This window comes from Eucyclogobius newberryi, unplaced genomic scaffold, assembly GCF_026437365.1.
Source record: "Eucyclogobius newberryi isolate DKJ021-1_F unplaced genomic scaffold, fEucNew1.0.hap1 SCAF_22, whole genome shotgun sequence".
In the NCBI taxonomy this organism is placed as follows: Eukaryota; Metazoa; Chordata; class Actinopteri; order Gobiiformes; family Gobiidae; genus Eucyclogobius; species Eucyclogobius newberryi.
Genome location: NW_027315857.1, coordinates 4,862,291 through 4,881,464, shown reverse-complemented (window position 1 = coordinate 4,881,464; position 19,174 = coordinate 4,862,291). Strand labels below are relative to the sequence as shown.

General features: G+C 43.4%; 1 long non-coding RNA gene across 1 annotated transcript; it reads left to right on the top strand.

The window, feature by feature from the left end:
• The first annotated feature begins 11,501 nt into the window (after positions 1-11,501).
• On the top strand, positions 11,502-18,758 carry LOC140371921 (uncharacterized). The gene is made up of 3 exons (XR_011928505.1): positions 11,502-11,553; positions 11,633-11,688; positions 17,026-18,758. It is a non-coding gene; the product is annotated as an uncharacterized lncRNA (long non-coding RNA).
• Positions 18,759-19,174: the final 416 nt, after the last annotated feature.

Below are 19,174 nucleotides of genomic sequence, written 5' to 3'. Positions count from 1 at the left end.
TCTCAGTAAAAAACTTTCAGAGGGGTTTACATTCAAATGACCACAACTTATTCAAATATCATCAGATCTACATGAACGAGATTGGATAGCTTTGAAACTACACTTTCTGTGAATATCTCAAAATGTCTCTGGGGAGACTTATGCCTGGTGTTCATGTGGTCGGTCACATATTTAGTGTATATTCTTTGGGACTAGCTATTACATTGTGGACATTACTTGTGTAGGATTTTAGGTAGTTAATGTTATAACTATAATATATATATAAAAAGGGCACCATCTGAAGCTTGTTCAGCAAAACATTAATACCTACTGTAAGCGCCATTTTATATGGTTTGATATTTTACATTCTTAATTTTATGTTATTCATTAGAACTAATTTGTGTTTTATTTAAAAGAAGTTTGCACGTGTGTGCATGTCCTGGACGCTTGGGGGCGCACTACTGTTACCGGTCAGGTAAAACAGGTGAAGAAGTTTTGTTGTAAAACTCTGTTAATAAAGAGAGATGGCTGGAGCAACACGGTCGTTTTACCGTGCTGCGACTACACCAGTGGTCCTACGCGTAAAACAGGCTCATGCAGTCATTATTTTCCGAAGAGGTTAAAACGAAGGAACAAAGAACTAGGATTAGCCTCTACATAAAGTAAAACGACCTCGCTCAACCAGAGCACAAGCCGTGGAGGAGCCCAACATCGTGGCAAGATAACAAGAAAAAACTACGAACTGGTAACCAGCGCTGAAGAGAATATGAGACAACAGGAATGTTGTAGTCTTTGTTAGATGACACTCGAGAAGAAAGCAAAGCACGCTTTGTGTCATAGACTACTTTATTTGAACTGCTGTTGATTGCCAATGAACATTTGCGGGCTAATTTGAGCCAAAATGGAGGACGACATGACGCATGAAACCAGAGCGAGAGAAAATGAGTGCAGTGTCGAGGATGTCCACAAGAGGGCGTCAAGGTACACGGAAAAGGGGTTGGAAGACGCACTGCACAGACAAATGAACGCAAGAAGGGCAAAGCTTGCTCAATTGACTGCGAAAATGAACAAGATAAGTACTATGATGAAAAATAGTGAAAATCCTGACACAGTTGATGAACATTTAAACGAGTTTTCAAAACTTATGAATGACTTTGTTCAGTCAAAAATGTACTTCAGCTGTTGTGTGAGGAAGAAAAGGAAGCTGATCAGACATACTGGTACCTACCTAAAAAGGACCAGTACAACAGTTTCACCATGGAAGCTGAAAACTGGACTATTTCTTCAAGACAACTGAGACAGGACGACGTGGGTCCAGATGATAGCGCATCGATGACCAGTGTATTAAGGAAGCGGCGACCGGGATCCTGCGTGTCCGGGACCAGGGCCAGCTGTTGCGGTTCAACTACATCGTCTACATCATCTACATCTGTTGCACGTTGTAAGGAACAAGCAGAACGAGCTGCCCTTGTTGCTCAAGCAGAGAAGCTCAAAGAAAAACAAGCTTTGGAGTTTGAGGAGCTGAAGTTAAAGGCCAAGAAAGAGCAGCTAGAAATGGAAACTCTGGAGGAATGTGAGTATGAAGAAGGTGAAAATGGAAGTGTAACCAGCCAACGTGAACACTCACCTAGGGGTTACAAGAAGATCAGAGTTCCCTCTGTTGTGACTAATAATGAACAGCCGAATGCTCACAGCTTAAATAGACCTCAAATGTTTAAACAGGTGATACAGAGATCCCCACTCAACAAGTAGAAATGGACAATACAGTTAACTTGTGTGAAGTAATGCTAAAACTGAATGACGTTACAGAAATGTTGGTAAAGCAACGAAGACTCACAAACTTACCTCAGAGAGATGTGCCTATTTTCAGTGGTGATCCTTTAGAGTTCAAACCTTTTCTAAGAGCATTTGAACACACAATCAGTAGCAAAACTGATGATGACAGTGACGGGATTTATTATCTTGAACAGTTTACAAGAGGTGAACCAAAAGACTTAGTTAGAAGTTGTCAGCACATGATGCCTCAGCTTGGGTACCAAGAGGCAATGAAACTTCTACACTATCACTATGGCAATGAGATCAAAATTGCAAATGCTTACCTGAATAGAGCTGTAAACTGGCCTCAGGTAAAAGCAGATGATGCAAAAACTCTACACAGTTACTCTCTATTTCTTACTGGTTGTAACAATGCAATGCAGGACATTAATCACCTTGAGGAACTTGACAACCCAACAAACCTAAGAGTCGTAGTTTCCAAGTTACCTTACAAGATGAGAGAAATGTGGAGAGTCTTTGCCTTTGACATTCAGGAAACATCTGGGAGAAGAGTAAAGTTTTCAGATCTAGTTCGATTTGTGAACAGACAAGCTAAAATAGCTTCAGATCCTTTATTTGGTAACATTAAAGATGCTGATGACAAAGTCAAGCAAAACATAAATCCAAATAGGGCATTTAGACCAAAGGGCAGTGCTTTTGCTACTAGTGTGGCACCTGCAACAAGAGAAAGCATGCCAGATGCTAATAAAGGCAACTTGCGTCCTACAGTTGATGCGTTTCAAAAAACATGCATGTACTGTGAGAAAAGTCACTCACTAGCAGATTGTCAGAAAATAAGAAAACTGCCTCAAAAGGAAAGAATAGAGTTTCTTAAGGGAAAAGGACTCTGTTTTTCGTGTTTGACACAAGGGCATATGTGGCAGAACGGGGAAATTTCCGGAACATGTCGGCCTCGGGGAAACTGAGATAAACAGCATTTTCTCTTTTTTTCCCCAAATTTGTGATTTTCGTTTTTTTGCATTATGTGAAAGTTGAAGATATGGACCAGCCATTCGATGTATCAGATAACAGTATTTGCAGCATTAAAAGCATAAATAAAGCCGTTTAAAATGTGGTGTTTTCGGGCGCTCTCTGGACGTGCAGAGGGGTGTGACCGCATTTCCATATGAACAGCTGAGCTATTGCAGTCAGCCAATGGGCTGAGCTGCCAGCCGCATGGCACGCTTTTGGATTATTTCTGCGAAAAGTCCGCTTATCCAGATGACTATCTAAGTTCTGAATCTGAAGATGAGGTCACAGATGAAGAGTGCGATTTCATCCAGCTGGAAAATATCCCTAGTCTACAGCTGACCTTAGACGAGGACGAAGACGAGGAAGAAGCGGGCGGACACACCGAAGAGCTGGAGCGTGAAATAAGGAACGCTATCGGCACGGTAACATTTACAGGCGAGGAAGAAGAGATGGAAAAGATCCGTAACTTTGACTGCAAATGTTACGCAAGAAGAAAAGAAAATTCTCAGCTCTCAAGAGAATCGTGTAGCAATAAACTAACCCCAGAAGTCATGTACAAGCTGCGGAGCGATTCTTTAGCAGCAGAAAGAGAGTGGCAAGATATGAGGATTATCGAACATATGGAAGCAAACAGACGTTCTGTCGTCACTTCGGAGTTAACCACGTCGACCAAAAAGCCGAAGACAAAGCGAAAATCTGCTCGGACCAGCTATTTCATAGGAGGAATGGAAGTCTGCAGAAATACTTTTCTGTTCCTCATGGCATAAGTACTGTATGTGTAACATTCGATCCATGTTATGTTGAAAGTGCCTGCTAGTGTTTGTGCTTTTGCTACGGGCATCTGTGTTTATCTCAAGAGAGCTAGTCCCCTTTAGCCCCGCTAGCAGAGGGCTAAAGTTGCCTCGTATCCCCGTTTTGCGTCTTAAATACAAGGGAAATATCTCTATGAGAATAGGCTGGTTTAGTTCCCATCACAGACACGCTCGAGAGGGCCTGTTTATGTTTGCTGTTCTACAAGTGTTCGCTTTTACGAGCCGTGTTTATCTCAAGAGAGCTAGTCCCCTTTAGCCCCGCTAGCAGAGGGCTAAAGTTGCCTCGTATCCGCGTTTTGCGTCTTAAATGTGAACAATGTGAACTGTTATCTGTGAAGCGTGTTATTCCTATATTTCCTAATCCCTTTTTTCCCCTTTCCAGAATTGGCGGAGACACCCTGACTGACATAATCAAACACTATGACGAAAATGGAGCAACACCACGGTTGAGGAAGAAGCGTGCACAGCCACTGCCACATTCACGCAGGTTCATCAGCCATGAAGTGATTCACACCGTTGTAGAGTTTATCCAAAACTATGCAGAAGTCCATTCCATAATGCTACCTGGTCGATATCCTGGCCATAGGGACTGGCATGTGAAGTTGCTCCCAACCCATGTGACTAAGGCCTCAGTTTGGCGTCTCTACGTGAAGTCAGCTAAGGAGCTTGGTAAGTGTAAAACATTATTTTGGTGATTTTCATGTTTTAATGATTAGAGTATAATTAACCATAAGCAACATCTGTTTTTTAGGTGAGCCTGCAGTTTGTAAATCAAGCTTCAGATCACTGTGGAAACAGCTTCTCCCACACATCAGAAGCTGCAGGCCACGCACAGATCTCTGTTGGCAGTGTCAGAGCAACAACGAGCAGCTGATACGAAGTGCAAATGTCCCAGATGAAAGAAAATCTGAAGTGGTCCAGAAGCAAGTGCATCATCTTGCCCTTGTGCAAAATGAGAGGACTTTTTACAACACTTTGATTGCTGCCTGCAGACAGACAACAGAATCTAATGTGCTGTCTTTCGGACCCTCACCGCCAGCAAGCAAAGACATCAGGATGCATTACAGCTTCGACTTTGCACAGCAGGTACTAATAATAGTGCAAATGCAGAATAGCAATTATAGAGACATATACGTCTTAATCAAATGTCATATGTATTAATCTAATCTCTTTTCTCTTTCTCTCTCTACTACAGATCCACTTTCCGTCCAACCCTCTGCAGCCGGGGCCAATGTATTTCCTGACTCCACGAAAATGTGGCCTTTTTGGTGTCTCCTGTGAAGGGATGCAAAAGCAGGTCAATTTCCTGATTGACGAAGGCATGTCGTCAAGTAAGGGAAGCAATGAAGTCATAAGCTACATGCATCATTTCTTCAACAACTTTGGTGTTGGAGAAAAATATGTGGATCTTCATTGTGACAACTGCAGTGGCCAAAACAAAAACAATTTCATGTTGTGGTATGCTGCCTGGCGTGTTGGACACAAGCTTCACTACACAATGGACATCCACTTCCTCATTGCTGGCCACACCAAATTCTCCCCTGATTGTGGCTTATCAAGCGAGCATACATGAAGACCAGGGTTGACACTTTGGAAGACATCGCTGAGGTTAGTTTATATGATTTGACTACTGTAATGTGTAAACATTAGCCTGGCAAAACTTCAGTGCTGCTCTCTGCTTAAGATATGTTTCCTCTGTTCTCATTTTTTTTACATTGTCGCCCTTGTCATCAGGTAGTGGAAAACAGCTCTCCTGAGTCTCACCTCAATATCCCACAGCTTGTTGGAACGGCGGATGGCAAAGTGTTTGTCAAGAACTTCGACTGGCAGAAGCATCTGAGTCCCTTCTTCAGACGGCTTCCAAAGATCAAGAGTTATCAGCACTTCAGGTATTTATATTGAAACTCTCACATTGTGTTAAAAAATTAAAAATAGTTAAAGAGTGTTATGTGAAATAGTTAGCCATTTCTTAAATGTCCTGTTATTTGTTTACAGCTTTGATGCCAAGAGACCAGGTGTGGTGCTTACGGAAAGTCACTGTGAAGCAGAACCAGTGGAATTTCAGCTACTACTCAATTCAGCTGTTCTGCCTCCGGTTGACAATCTCCATGTCCTGGTCCCACCTGGACTGAACTTTGACAGGCAGACCTATCTGCATGAAAAAATCAGGCCTTTCTGTGCTGACGAGGCAAAAGACATCACATGCCCAGCGCCGAGAGTCACAGCACAGAAGAGTGCACAGACGAAGAAGAGGATGAGGATGTGATCTCTGATGTAATTAGACTCTGGTGGTGTAAATATAATGGACCCAGGTGGATACCTGGCCCTGGCATCTGTTTATAAGAGTTCTACTATTAAGAGTGTTTTTTAAACTTTTTAACTTCTATAAGTTATCTGTCCTTTCCCCCTGTATCTACTGCGTTGTAACATTAAAGGCTATTTTATCTTATCTTTTGTTGTTTGTGTTGAATCACCTGTGAATTATGTTTATCGACAAATGCAATGAACCCTATTCTGATTCTGATTCTTTGATTCTATTCAGGGCCTTTTGTAATCCAAGTATTTTCATTTTAATACAGTCCAGTTACCAGTCCAGTACAATAAAGTCCAGTTACCATCAATAACAACACTCCTCTTGAGTCTTCAGTGACAGCTGTAGGGGGAAGGTGGTGTCAGTGTGACAGGGGGGAGGGCTTATCTCAATGAGATGCAAATGAGCCCCCCTGGGCTCTCAGGTGAGAATCTTTAGAGGCCGTTTTCTCAGTGAAAGGTTTTGAGAGTTGTATACATTCAAATGACCACAACTTACTCAAATATTATCAGATCTACATGAGTGAGACATCATTGGAAAGCTTTGAATTCACACTTTCAGAATCTGTGAATAACTCAAAATGTCTCCGGGTAGACATGTACGTGCTTTATCCATGGCCAGACACATATGAGTAAAGACTGTAAGAAACGAATCCAATGTGACTATTGTTCCAAGAGACATCCAAATATGCTTCATTACGATAAAACAGTGGATGAAGCTGTACAGGACAATCTCAACAATGCCACTGTAAACTCAAACACTGAAGTCACGAGTCCTATTCCAGTCACAGGTGGTACATGTGGTGCTACCGGGGCCGGTAGCAGCAGTAGAGTTTTGGCGGTTGTGCCAGTTCATGTTAAGTTTAAGAAAAACAACAAAACTGTAGAAACGTATGCATTTTTGGACAATGGCAGTGAAGCAACTTTTTGCTCAGAGAAACTTATGAGACAACTTGGCATAGAAGGAAAGAAAACACAAATCCTTCTTCGCACCATGGGTCAGAAAAAGGTAGAGCCTAGTTATATAGTTTCAGGCTTAGAAGTTTGTGGTGTAAAAGAGAATGTGTACATTGATTTACCTGACACGTACACTCACAAGGACATCCCAGTTTCTAAAGAAAGCATTCCTATGCAACAAGACATTGAAAAGTGGCCACATTTGTATGGTGTGGAACTGCCAGAAGCATATGCAGATGTTGGACTTTTGATTGGAGCAAATGCTTACAAGGCTATGGAACCTTGGGAAATCATCCACAGCATAAATGATGGTCCCTATGCAGTTAAAACAATCTTAGGCTGGGTAATAAATGGCCCATTGAAAGGAAATGACTCTGAAACTGACCAAAGTGCTTCTGTAAATTGCATTTCAATGTCAGAAATAGAAAACCCTGTGTTTGAAACAGATTAATCACGACTTTCCAGAAAAAGCCTCTGATGAGAGGCAGGAAATGTCTCGTGAGGATTTACAATTCATGGACTTTGTTAAGGACACTGTTAAAAGGGTTGACGGTCACTTCTGTGTGGGCCTACCTCTAAAGAACAAATCTGTTAAACTACCAAACAATCGCTCAGTAGTTGTGCAGAGAGCAGAAAGCCTTAAAAGGAAAATGCTCAAAAACAATGACTTACTCAAAGAGTATAAGGCATTCATGTCTGACCTAATAGACAAGGGATATGCCGTTCCTGTGCTACAAGAACAAATTGATCGTGACGATGGATGAGTATGGTACATATCTCATCACGGGGTGTACCACCCACCGAAAAGAAAGCTGCATGTTGTTTTCGATTGTACAGTCTCATACAAACTCTTACAAGGTCCTGATTTGACTAGTACACTAATAGGAGTATTAACTCGATTCAGACATGATCACATTGCTTTGATGTCAGACATAGAAGCAATGTATCATCAGGTTAAGGTACAGCCAGAGGACACAGACATGTTACGCTTTCTCTGGTGGCCTGACGGAAATTTGGATAAACTCCTGCAGGAGTTTAAAATGACAAAAAAGTGCATTTGTTTGGTGCAACATCTTCACCCAGTTGCGCTAATTTTGCCTTAAGGAAAACTGCAGAATACGCTACAGAAGAAGTGGCACCCATGGCTGTGAGTGCAGTGCAGAATAACTTTTATGTAGACGACTGTCTCTTCTCAGTGTCAAATGAAAGCGATGCCTGTACCATGGTAAAAGAACTGGCAGAACTTTGTGCAAATGGAGGCTTTCGTCTTACTAAGTGGAATAGCAACAGCAGAGTTGTTCTGGCCTCCATACCTGAAACAGAAAGAGCGTCTGAGGTCAAGACATTAGATCTCTGTCATGACAATCTACCGGATGAACGAGTTTTAGGAGTAATCTGGTGTATTGAAACCGACTAATTTAAAATTAAGATCAATGCAAAGCCAATGGAAAAAACAGGTGTGGCATTTTGTCATTTGTGAGTTCAATCTATGATCCATTAGGGTTCCTGTCCCCAGTTATTCTCCCTGCAAAAATTACCTTGCAAGAACTGTGTGGAAAGAAATTCTCTTGGGATGAGGACATACCTGAAGAACTTGCTCAGAAGTCACAGGCTTGGATATCAGACCTTGAAAAGCTACAAGGTTTCACAGTTGACAGAGCTACAAGGTTTCACAGTTGACAGGTGTTTCAAACCAGTTGGATATGGCAATGTTACATCTGCACAACTGCATCATTTTGCAGATGCGAGTGAATGTGGGTACGGAGTTGTTACATATCTTCGACTGACAAACGAAAAGGGCGAAGCTCACTGTTCATTCGTAATAGGCAAGTCCAGAGTATCACCTCTGAAACAAACAACGATTCCTAGGTTAGAGCTAACGGCTGCTGCTGTGGCTGTAAAGATGGACAAACTAATGAGAAATGAGCTACAAATGCCATTGAAAGAATCAGTGTTCTGGACTGATAGTACTACAGTGCTAAGGTACGTTGCAAATGACAGTCCCAGATTTAAGACTTTTGTTGCAAACAGAGTGTCACTTATCAGAGATCATTCCGATGTCAGTCAGTGGAGATATGTGAACTCTGAGTTGAACTCTGAAAACATCTGAGTTCCTTTCAAACAAATCTTGGATTAATGGACCGGACTTTCTGAGTAAAGACAGTACACAGAAAAGTATTGTCAAAATGTGTACAATGCAGAATGTTGTCAGGTAAACCTGGTGAACAGAGAATGGCTAACTTGCCACATGACAGACTTGTCCCAGACAATCCCCCTTTCACTAATGTAGGGATAGACTACTTTGGACCTTTTGACGTGAAATGTGGCAGAAGTAATGTAAAAAGATGTGGTGTTTTGTTTACATGCCTTACCACAAGAGCTGTTCATATAGAGGTGGCCAATTCACTTGAAACAGACTCTTGTATTAACGCATTTAGGAGGTTTGTTGCAAGGAGAGGTCAGGTTTCTGTAATGAGATCAGATGATGGTACAAACCTGGTGGGTGCGGAAAAGGAAATGCGTGAATCACTTAAAAGTTGGAATAAGTCAAAAATTGCTAAATCTTTGAGTCAAAAAGGTATCACATGGACGTTCAATCCACCAGCTGGATTTCACTTTGGTGGCATTTGGGAAAGACAGATACGTTCTGTAAGGAGAATCCTTATCCAGTTATTGAGACAGCAGACTCTTGATGATGAGCGTCTCCACACTTTATTTTGTGAACTGGAGTCCATTATCAATGATAGACCGATTATGAGAGTCTCTAACGATCCAAATGACATCGAAGCATTGACTCCAAATCATTTGCTTCTCCTAAAAAGAAAACCAGTATTGCCACCTGGTGTGTTCCAGAAGGAGGACTTGTACTCAAGGAGACGTGGGCGTCAGGTTCAATACCTGTCAGATATTTTTTGGAAACGTTGGACCAAAGAGTATCTTCCACTTTGGCAAGAGAGACAAAAATGGTTTAATGCCAACAGAAACCTGAAACCCGGTGATGTTGTTCTTATAGTAGATGATAGTGCACCAAGAGGTTCATGGTTGATGGCAAAGGTTGAAAAATCTATCTGTGATTCCAAAGGTCATGTTAGAAGGGTTTTGGTAAAAACTAAAAGCAGTGTTTTGAAAAGACCAGTAGAAAAACTGGGTCTGTTGCTTGAAATGGAGTAATGTATTTGTGTTTGTTAAAGCCATAAATATGGTATGGATGAAACAAGTTTCATGTTTCAAATGTTTATTTACAGACGAAATGTCGCTTTGTATTTTTGTTTTGGTAATTGTTATTCCCCAGAAGTAACAATTAGGGGCCGGAATGTAAGCGCCATTTTATATGGTTTGATATTTTACATTCTTAATTTTATGTTATTCATAAGAACTAATTTGTGTTTTATTTAAAAGAAGTTTGCACGTGTGTGCATGTCCTGGACGCTTGGGGGCGCACTACTGTTACCTGTCATGTAAAACAGGTGAAGAAGTTTTGTTGTAAAACTCTGTTAATAAAGAGAGATAGCTGGAGCAACACGGTCGTTTTACCGTGCTGCGACTACACCAGTGGTCCTACGCGTAAAACAGGCTCATGCAGTCATTATTTTCCGAAGAGGTTAAAACGAAGGAACAAAGAACTAGGATTAGCCTCTACACCTACTCATTTTTGAGTACTTTATTTATTGACCGACAATTATAACTCTAAAATTTCAATAAAAAGGGTGTATAAACCACAATGATCTTGTGTGGTTTAATAAACAAAAATATCCAAGCAATGAATTATACATATGGTTACACAGGCTATGCCTGGGATCAACTTTGCTGGTATTGAAAAGTAATTTTTGATTAAGGGATCCGCACTTTAATGCCAGTTTGAGCAGCTCTTTGAATCAGGTCTTACGTGTGCGAGGGAAGGCTCCAACAATCATTTGACTTGTGCATTCTTTACTGATGAAAACAGCCGCTTTGGCCATTGCCTGAATGCAGACGTGGAAGACAAAGGAATCCTCTCCCGTGTGGGGGAGGGCACCTGGGTGCGCTTGTGTTTGAAGAGCAAGAGTACAACCATGCAATAGTCTTGGGGTGTTTCAGGAGCCATTTTTGATATCTGAAATCCTTTGTCCAGGACCATTGAGGCCTGAAACATTAGGCGAGAAGTCGTACCCCTAAGGGGAACGGGGCCTACGACCTTATTGACGTGTGTCACAAGTGTCGTGAGCAAGAGAGAGACTGAGTGAGAAGCTGGAAATGTCTTTTATCTGACCTCGCAAGTTTGGCTTAAAGTGGGAGTGACTTTGAGGCTGGATTTTAACTCGAGGCCAATCTTATTTCTAAACTGGCCAAATTTGACTGAAACCAGCAAAATGACATGTGACCATGACCAATAATTGCAACATTGTCAATGAACAGACCTCATTAGCAGATAATGACGAGGAAGTACACAAAATATGACAAATTTAGTTCATAAGGCAAACTAAACTAAAGCATTATTTTGTCACAAGTTTAGATCACGCATGTAAACCAGGTGAGAAACGCAATCTTAGCTCTTTCTCCCTCCCGTTTGCGCGCTCCTCGCACTCTCTCTCGTTACATTACGTCATCACGCTGTTGCGCCGTGCGTCAGTCGGTCACGTGGCGGTGCGCCGCCAATCGGCTGTATATAAACAGGAAATAGGTTGTGGCTCGGGACATGCCGGTCGGGGAATTCGGGTTGTTGCCACAGGTAGGATAAATGGTCACGGATCTTCCTAATTTCATTGTGTCTGTTATTTACTTAATGCATTTATTGTCCCACATCTTAGGAGTCGACTACCGGGCCAGATCACCTTATTTAGATTGAATATTAACGTCAAAACTGGTGAGTGTGCTACTTAGCTTAGCCGCGCCCATTGGTTTGAATTGGCTAGTTAGCGTCGTCTTTATTGCCTATTTCCTCAAATATTATATTGTCAAACGAAGTGAAATTACTCTCATTGTTACTTAAATATGAACACTATTTATTGATTGTTTGTAAATGTATCTGGAAGCACTTTAAGGTCCAACTTAATGATTGTTGTTCCATTCAAAGCACCTTATCACAAAGGCGCCGGTCCAGCTGGCAGCCCGGTGCAACGCTCCGCTCTTTTCTCACACTTTTTTCACACTTATTGTGCTTTATCTTTTGCATTTTGTAAACATTTTTTCTACTTTACTTGTACGATAGGGACACACGCTGGAATCGCTTTAATTCAACTTGTTTCGACTTTGTTCGGCTGGATTATTGAGTGTTTTCGTCGTGATGTGCGCTAGCTCCGAGCCCCCCAGTGCCCTCCGGCCGCCGCCAACGTACAGTATGCCGCCTGTACACATTTATACAGAAGAGGAACTCATGAACGATCGGGACACGCACTGGAATCGCTTTAATTCAACTTGTTTTGACTTTGTTCGGCTGGATTATTGAGTGTTTTCGTCGTGTCATCGTGATGTGCCCTAGCTCCGAGCCCCCCCGCGCACCCCGGCTGCCGCCGTTCGCGTTTATACAAATTAGGAACTCATGAAACTGCGGAGAACCGTCGTCTTACCCGGAAATCGCCACGTTATCCCGCCGGACATCCTAAGGAAAACACAGAGGAACAGAAGGGCTGGACGCAAACTCCGGGAGAAGAGAGGGACAAACGGGAAGACGGTTCCCGCCGTAGTCATGGGTAACGTGAGGTCCCTTCAAAATAAAATGACGGACATAGCGAGCCTCATGCGGTCCCAGAGGATTTATAGGGACAGCAGCGTCTTGATTTTCACAGAGACCTGGTTAACAGCAGAAATGCCAGACTCTATTGTAGGTTTGGACAATTTTCATCTGCTGCGGGCGGACAGAACGAGAGAATGCGGGAAGGAGAGGTGGAGGGCTGAAGAAGAGAGGTGGAGGGCTGAAGAAGAGAGGTGGAGGGCTAGCTGTGTATGTAAACACGAGCTGGTGTAAGCCCGAACACTGCACAGTGAAGCAGCAGCTATGTAACAAAGACATTAAACTATTGGCTATTGGCATGAGGCCATATTATCTGCCCCGGGAGTTCTCACAGGTGATTTTGATCGCAGTCTATGTGGTCCCGTCTGCCAATGCTGAATATGCTTGTGAAGCACTGCTCTCCTGCACTTGTGGGCTGCAAACACAGCACCCACAGGCTCTATTCCTCGTCTCTGGTGACTTTAACCACGCTTCTCCCGCTTCTGTTCTACCAACATACACCCAGTATGTTACCTGCCCCACCAGAGACTATAGAACATTGGACTTGTTTTTTGCCAACACCAAGGAGGCTTATTCTTCTTCCCCCCTCCCTCCCCTGGGCAGCTCGGACCACAACTTTGTACATCTGAGGCCTGTGTATGAACTCATTGTCAGTCTGTGGTGTCCCGTGAGCTGAGGATGTGGTCTGCTGAGAGCGAGGAGGCTCTGAGGGACTGCTTCAGCACCACTGTCTGGACTGAACTCTATGGCCCACATGGGGAGGACATCAACACCATCACAGAGTGCATCACGGACTACATCAACTTCTGTTTTGAGAACACTGTTCCCTCGGTGCGGTGTTTTCCAAACAACAAGCCATGGATTAACCGTGAACTGAAGGCTCTGCTGAAGGAGAAGAAGAGAGCCTTCAGGTCAGGGAACAAGGAGGAGCTGAGGACTGTGCAGAAGGAGCTGAGGAGGAAGATCAGGCAGGCAGAAGCCGGCTACAAGAGGAGGATGGAGGAGCAGCTGCAGCAGAAGAACATCCAGGGAGTGTGAAGGAGCCTGAAAACCATCTCGGGCTTCAAAATCCCCCCTGCCCAGACAGAGGGGGACCTACAGTGGGTGAATGATTTAAATGCTCACTTCTTGAGGTTTGATCGGTCACCCACCCCTCCCCCTGCACAGCTGCATGTTCCCTCTTCCACAGCTGGACAATGCCCTGCATCCGTTCCTCTTCGCTTCTCTGCCCCGGACCATCAGCTTCCCACTTCGCCTGGACCCACCCATCCCCCCAGCACACAGCCATCCATTGACTGTCACAGCAGCACAGGTGAGGAGTGAGCTGAAGAGGATCAAAGTGAGGAAGGCAGCAGGACCTGATTGCATCAGCCCCAGGCTCCTTAAGTCCTGCGCAGATGAACTGTGTGGAGTTATGGAGCATGTCTTCAACATGAGCCTGAAGCTGAGGGTGGTACCACAGGTCTGGAAGACCTCCTGTCAGGTATCTGTGCCCAAGACACCGCGCGCCAAGACCTCAACAGCTTCAGGCCGGTGGCTTTCACGTCCCATCTGATGAAGACACTGGAGCGGCTGGTCCTGGACCACCTCCGCTCCACCGTGGGCTCAGCCATGGACCCGCTGCAGTTTGCATATAGGCCTGGCATCGGAGTGGAGGACGCCGTCATCTCCCTGCTGCACCGCTCTCTCTCTCACCTGGAAAAGCTTGGCAGCTCTGTGAGGATCCTTTTCTTTGATCTCTCCAGTGCCTTCAACACCATCAGCTCCTGAGGGACAAGCTGGAGACGGCTGGTGTGGAGTGTGACCTGGCAGAGTGGATCCTGGACTACCTCACAGACCGACCCCAGTTTGTGAGAGCCCGGGACTGTGTGTCTGACACTTGGACCTGTAGTCTGGGGGCGCCCCAGGGCACTGTCCTCACGCCCTTTCTCTTCACCCTCTACAATGCAGACTTCAGACATGACACGGACAGCTGTGTCCTGCAGAAGTTCTCTGACGACTCTGCCATCACCGGACTCATCACGGACGACGATGATGCGGAGAACAGAGGACTGGAGCAGGACTTTGTGGACTGGTGTCAGCGGAACCAACTCCTCATCAACGTGGGGAAGACCAAGGAGATGGTGGTGGATTTCCACAGACGCCACCCCACTGCCCCCTCACCAGTGAACATCAAGGGACGGGACATTGAGAGAGTGACTCAAACAAGTACCTGGGTGTTCATCTGAACCACAAACTGGACTGGACTCATAACACAGACGCACTGTACAGGAAGAGCCAGAGTCGGCTCTACCTCCTGAGGAGACCTTCTACGACTCTGTGGTGGCATCAGCCCTCCTGTACGGTGTGGCCTGCTGGAGCAGCAGCATCACAGAGAGGGAGAGGAAGAAGCTGGACAAAGTCATCAAGAAGTCCAGCTCTTTCCTGGGCTGTGCTCTGGACTCGGTGCAGGAGGTGGGGGACAGAAGGGTCCTGGCTAGATTCACATCTATGCTGGACCATGAGTGTCGTCCCCTGCAGGACACTCTGTCCCCTGCAGGACACGCTGTCCGCTCTGGAGAGCAGCTTCAGTGAGAGACTGATCCACCCTCGCTGTGTGAAGGAGAGATTTCGCAGGTCTTTCCTTCCTGCTGCTGTCAGACTTTACAACAAACACTGTTAGTCCTGAACACTCGCAATACTGACTTAACCATGTGCAATTCCGTCATATTCATGTGCAATTACTGTCGTGATCACATGCAATGGTATTTATTTATTTTTATCTTTATTGTTTTTCCCCTCCATCCCTTGTTGGGTAATGTGAGGTTTTGTCTATAGGAGTTTTTGTTTATAAGAGATCTTCTATTGACAGTGTTTTTCAAACTTCCTATAAGTTATCTGTTATTTTCCTCTGTATCTACCTGCGTTCCAACAATGAAATTTCCCCATGTGTGGACACTAAAGGAATATCTTATCTTATCTTCATGCACTTTACATTTGATTGATATTTATTCAATACACTGTTTAAGTACATGACTGAACCTGATGAGCTATTTTACTAATCTAATGTTATGTATTATATTGTAAATGGTTCTCTTTGATAATTTACAATATTTAACATTGATATTGATGATTGAAACTGTTTATTTATGATGTGTACATGATTATTTATTTGGTCCTGTTATTGCACCAGCCAGATTGGATGGCGAGCTAGGAACAGAGTCGAACTGAGCCAAAATGATCTTTCAGGCGGCAAGCCTAAAGCTTTTAGCCTCTTTAGCTCTTGTAGCCCCCCTTTAGAACCTTCCCAAGAACATTGTACTGCTGCTTGTGGTTTTACACCCATACACACATTGCCTTTCCTCGTTCCACTTCCTTCTGCTTAATGAACAATTTGAAACCACTTCAGCCAACCAATTCAGCGTGACACACGTTGAGGACCCTTTGTGAACATTCCTACGTGGATGAAACCTTTTGAGATTGAACTTTGCATTCAACTTTATGATGTACATACCCTATTCTACCTCCATTGTAAATAATTGATGAATGGCCATTCTTGTGTAATATGTTTATCTGTTTGTCTCAATATATGGTACCAGCAAACTTAATTACTGTCTCTTACTTACTCTGTTCCGAGAGCCGCATCTAGAACTTCTGAACTAGCCCAATAACAATAACATTTGTTACCTGTTTATCCACTTTTAAACGCTACCTTAAGTGGCACACATGCTACACACATTAAGCATTAAGTCTATAATCACACTCAGTCCAGTTGTGTAGTGTGGACCTCAGACTCTCTATAATCACACTCAGTCCAGTCGTGTAGTGTGGACCTCAGACTCTCTATAATCACACTCAGTCCAGTCGTGTAGTGTGGACCTCAGACTCTCTATAATCACACTCAGTCCAGTCGTGTAGTGTGGACCTCAGACTCTATAATCACACTCAGTCCAGTCGTGTAGTGTGGACCTCAGACTCTCTATAATCACACTCAGTCCAGTCATGTAGTGTGGACCTCAGACTCTCTATAATCACACTCAGTCCAGTCGTGTAGTGTGGACCTCAGACTCTCTATAATCACACTCAGTCCAGTCGTGTAGTGTGGACCTCAGACTCTATAATCACACTCAGTCCAGTCGTGTAGTGTGGACCTCAGACTCTATAATCACACTCAGTCCAGTCGTGTAGTGTGGACCTCAGACTCTATAATCACACTCAGTCCAGTCGTGTAGTGTGGACCTCAGACTCTATAATCACACTCAGTCCAGTCATGTAGTGTGGACCTCAAGTATTTTGGGGGTCATTTCAAAGATACTAGATACTGGTCTAACCATATGAGTGAATGATGGGAGAATGAATAAAAAGGGTTTCAAATAGGCTCTGAGGGACAGACAGAACAACTGACACAGATGGATCAGTCCAATCTGTTAATGCTACTTAATATTCATCTTTGCATATCAGTATTGATACCCACATTCTTTCTCTTTTCAGGATACTTGGTGCCCTTGAAAGTCTCCACAGTTGGGGCTTTCAGCATGGGCCATCTGAGTGGTCATGTACCGCCAAGGGGCAAATCAGCACAGCAGTTTTCAAACAGAAGGCAGCACGAGCGTCAGACATTATAATTATAGCAAACCAAAGCATAATACGTTTTATTCAATTCATCTTGTGTCCAAGTTAAGAATTGGTGTCGGTTCTAGATAAATACACAGAGCAAACATTTCGTAATGTTTCCTAAAGTCTGTCTCTCCTGCTGCATGTGCGGGGCAGGGGCAAGATTTGTGAGCAGAGCCAGACAAAGCTTGGACCAGGTCTCAATTTGGGGACCCAATGCCTGAGGTCAGGTCCCAGTCTCAGATCTGCCCCTGCAGAAGGGACACTCTGTTATCTTTGAGCCGTCCACTCGGACTGGACTGTCCCACAGATCTAGGACTGTCCCACAGATCTAGGACTGTCCCACAGATCCAGGACTGTCCCACAGAGCACTTTGAAGATGTATGCATTATGATGTTGCGTGTTGCATTGCACTTCTTAGTATTGAATTTTAAATGTAATTTCAGATTTATGACATTTTCTCTGTGAACATGAGCGAGATTTGCATAAAAATAAGGACCAATAAAAAGTATTTTTGAGTGAGAGAAATATGAATAAACCTGATATGAAGCAAAGAGCCACAATCCGATTTTCCAAGAGCTGCACGCACCTGCAAGACCCTTACCTGGTACATAAGACCATGCAGTATTATTATCAAACATATTATCTGTATCATATTATCCGTATCATATTCTCTTAAGAAAAGGAGTGTTTTATAAATTATGATTGTAGTATAGAAAGCATGTGCTTTAGTTTCAAAATCATAATTTAATTTGAGAGATATCCCTCCATTTGAACAGCACATGACTGGTGCGACTCCATGTTCTCTCTCTCTTCTGCTGGTGTCATAGAGAATTTGAGACGAATTGTGATAAATGTCTCAGGACACTTACAACATAAAATACCAATGTGTCCAAATGATTGTAAAAGAACAGAATAAACCCTGCTCAGAGAGCTGGTGTGCACACGTGTGTCCACCCCACACTGGGACATGATGGATGCTCCTGTCACTACAAACCACTTTATGAAACACTGATGTATGAAAGTCATGATATTGATGTTACAACCCACTGTTTTATATAACTGTCTTGTATTTGTGTTTTTTTTGTTAATGTCTTGAGTCTCCTCACATCCACATATTAAATGTAATGCTAATACTAGATTTGTTTTTAGACCCCAACACTTTTTCTCCTATTTGAGTAATATTTTGTATGGATTAACAGTAATCCCAGTACACCCCATGCCAGGTCTTGAGTACACAATTTGTACAGCGGTTTGACCAGTGGCGTGCGGCTCAGGGCAATCAAGGCAATCAGTGATTGACCAGTTACTTTTAAAATTATGTGTCACAACTATATCTAAATAAATCAATTTTCCACTCACTTCTGCTGTTGAAGCTGTGAATGTTGACTAAGCTATATCATGCATTTATCTTGTTTATATTTCTGTGTCATATTTATCATATGGGCCCCGATATTTTGTTACTGTGTACTTCCGTGTTATCTGTGAACTGGTACAATCAATCTTAAAGCTGACATCATTAGCCATTACATCAGACCAAAGCAACCGCTATATAAAACAGTTCAACTGTGACCATAAAACATGTTACTGTTTTACCTGTTTTCCCTGTAAGCATCAAATAAAGACCTTGAGAACGATCCTCGACTATTACATATAAGCTTTGTTGAAGTCATGGTGTCTTTTAGTGGCCTCTACAGGCCGCTGAGCAGTACTGCGGGAAGCTTGGTTGGTCTTCAACCGCTCCTTTTCATTCTTTGACCGTTGTCAGAGGCCCGTTCATTCTCCCCTCTCCAACATGAGCGATTAGAACCAGAGCAGACAGTTGCTCCTTTAAGAGGTCTGTGCATGCGCTCTGAGGAAAACACAGCCTCAAACCACGCTGAATAAATGTGTGTGGGAATCTTGGATGGTTGCAGGTTCTGCCCTAACTGCTCATGTGCAGAGGAGAAGCAAAGTAATCACCATAATACAGCCCAACAATGTAGCCTGGATTTGGCTACAATTAAAGAAAGCTCTTGTTTGTCGA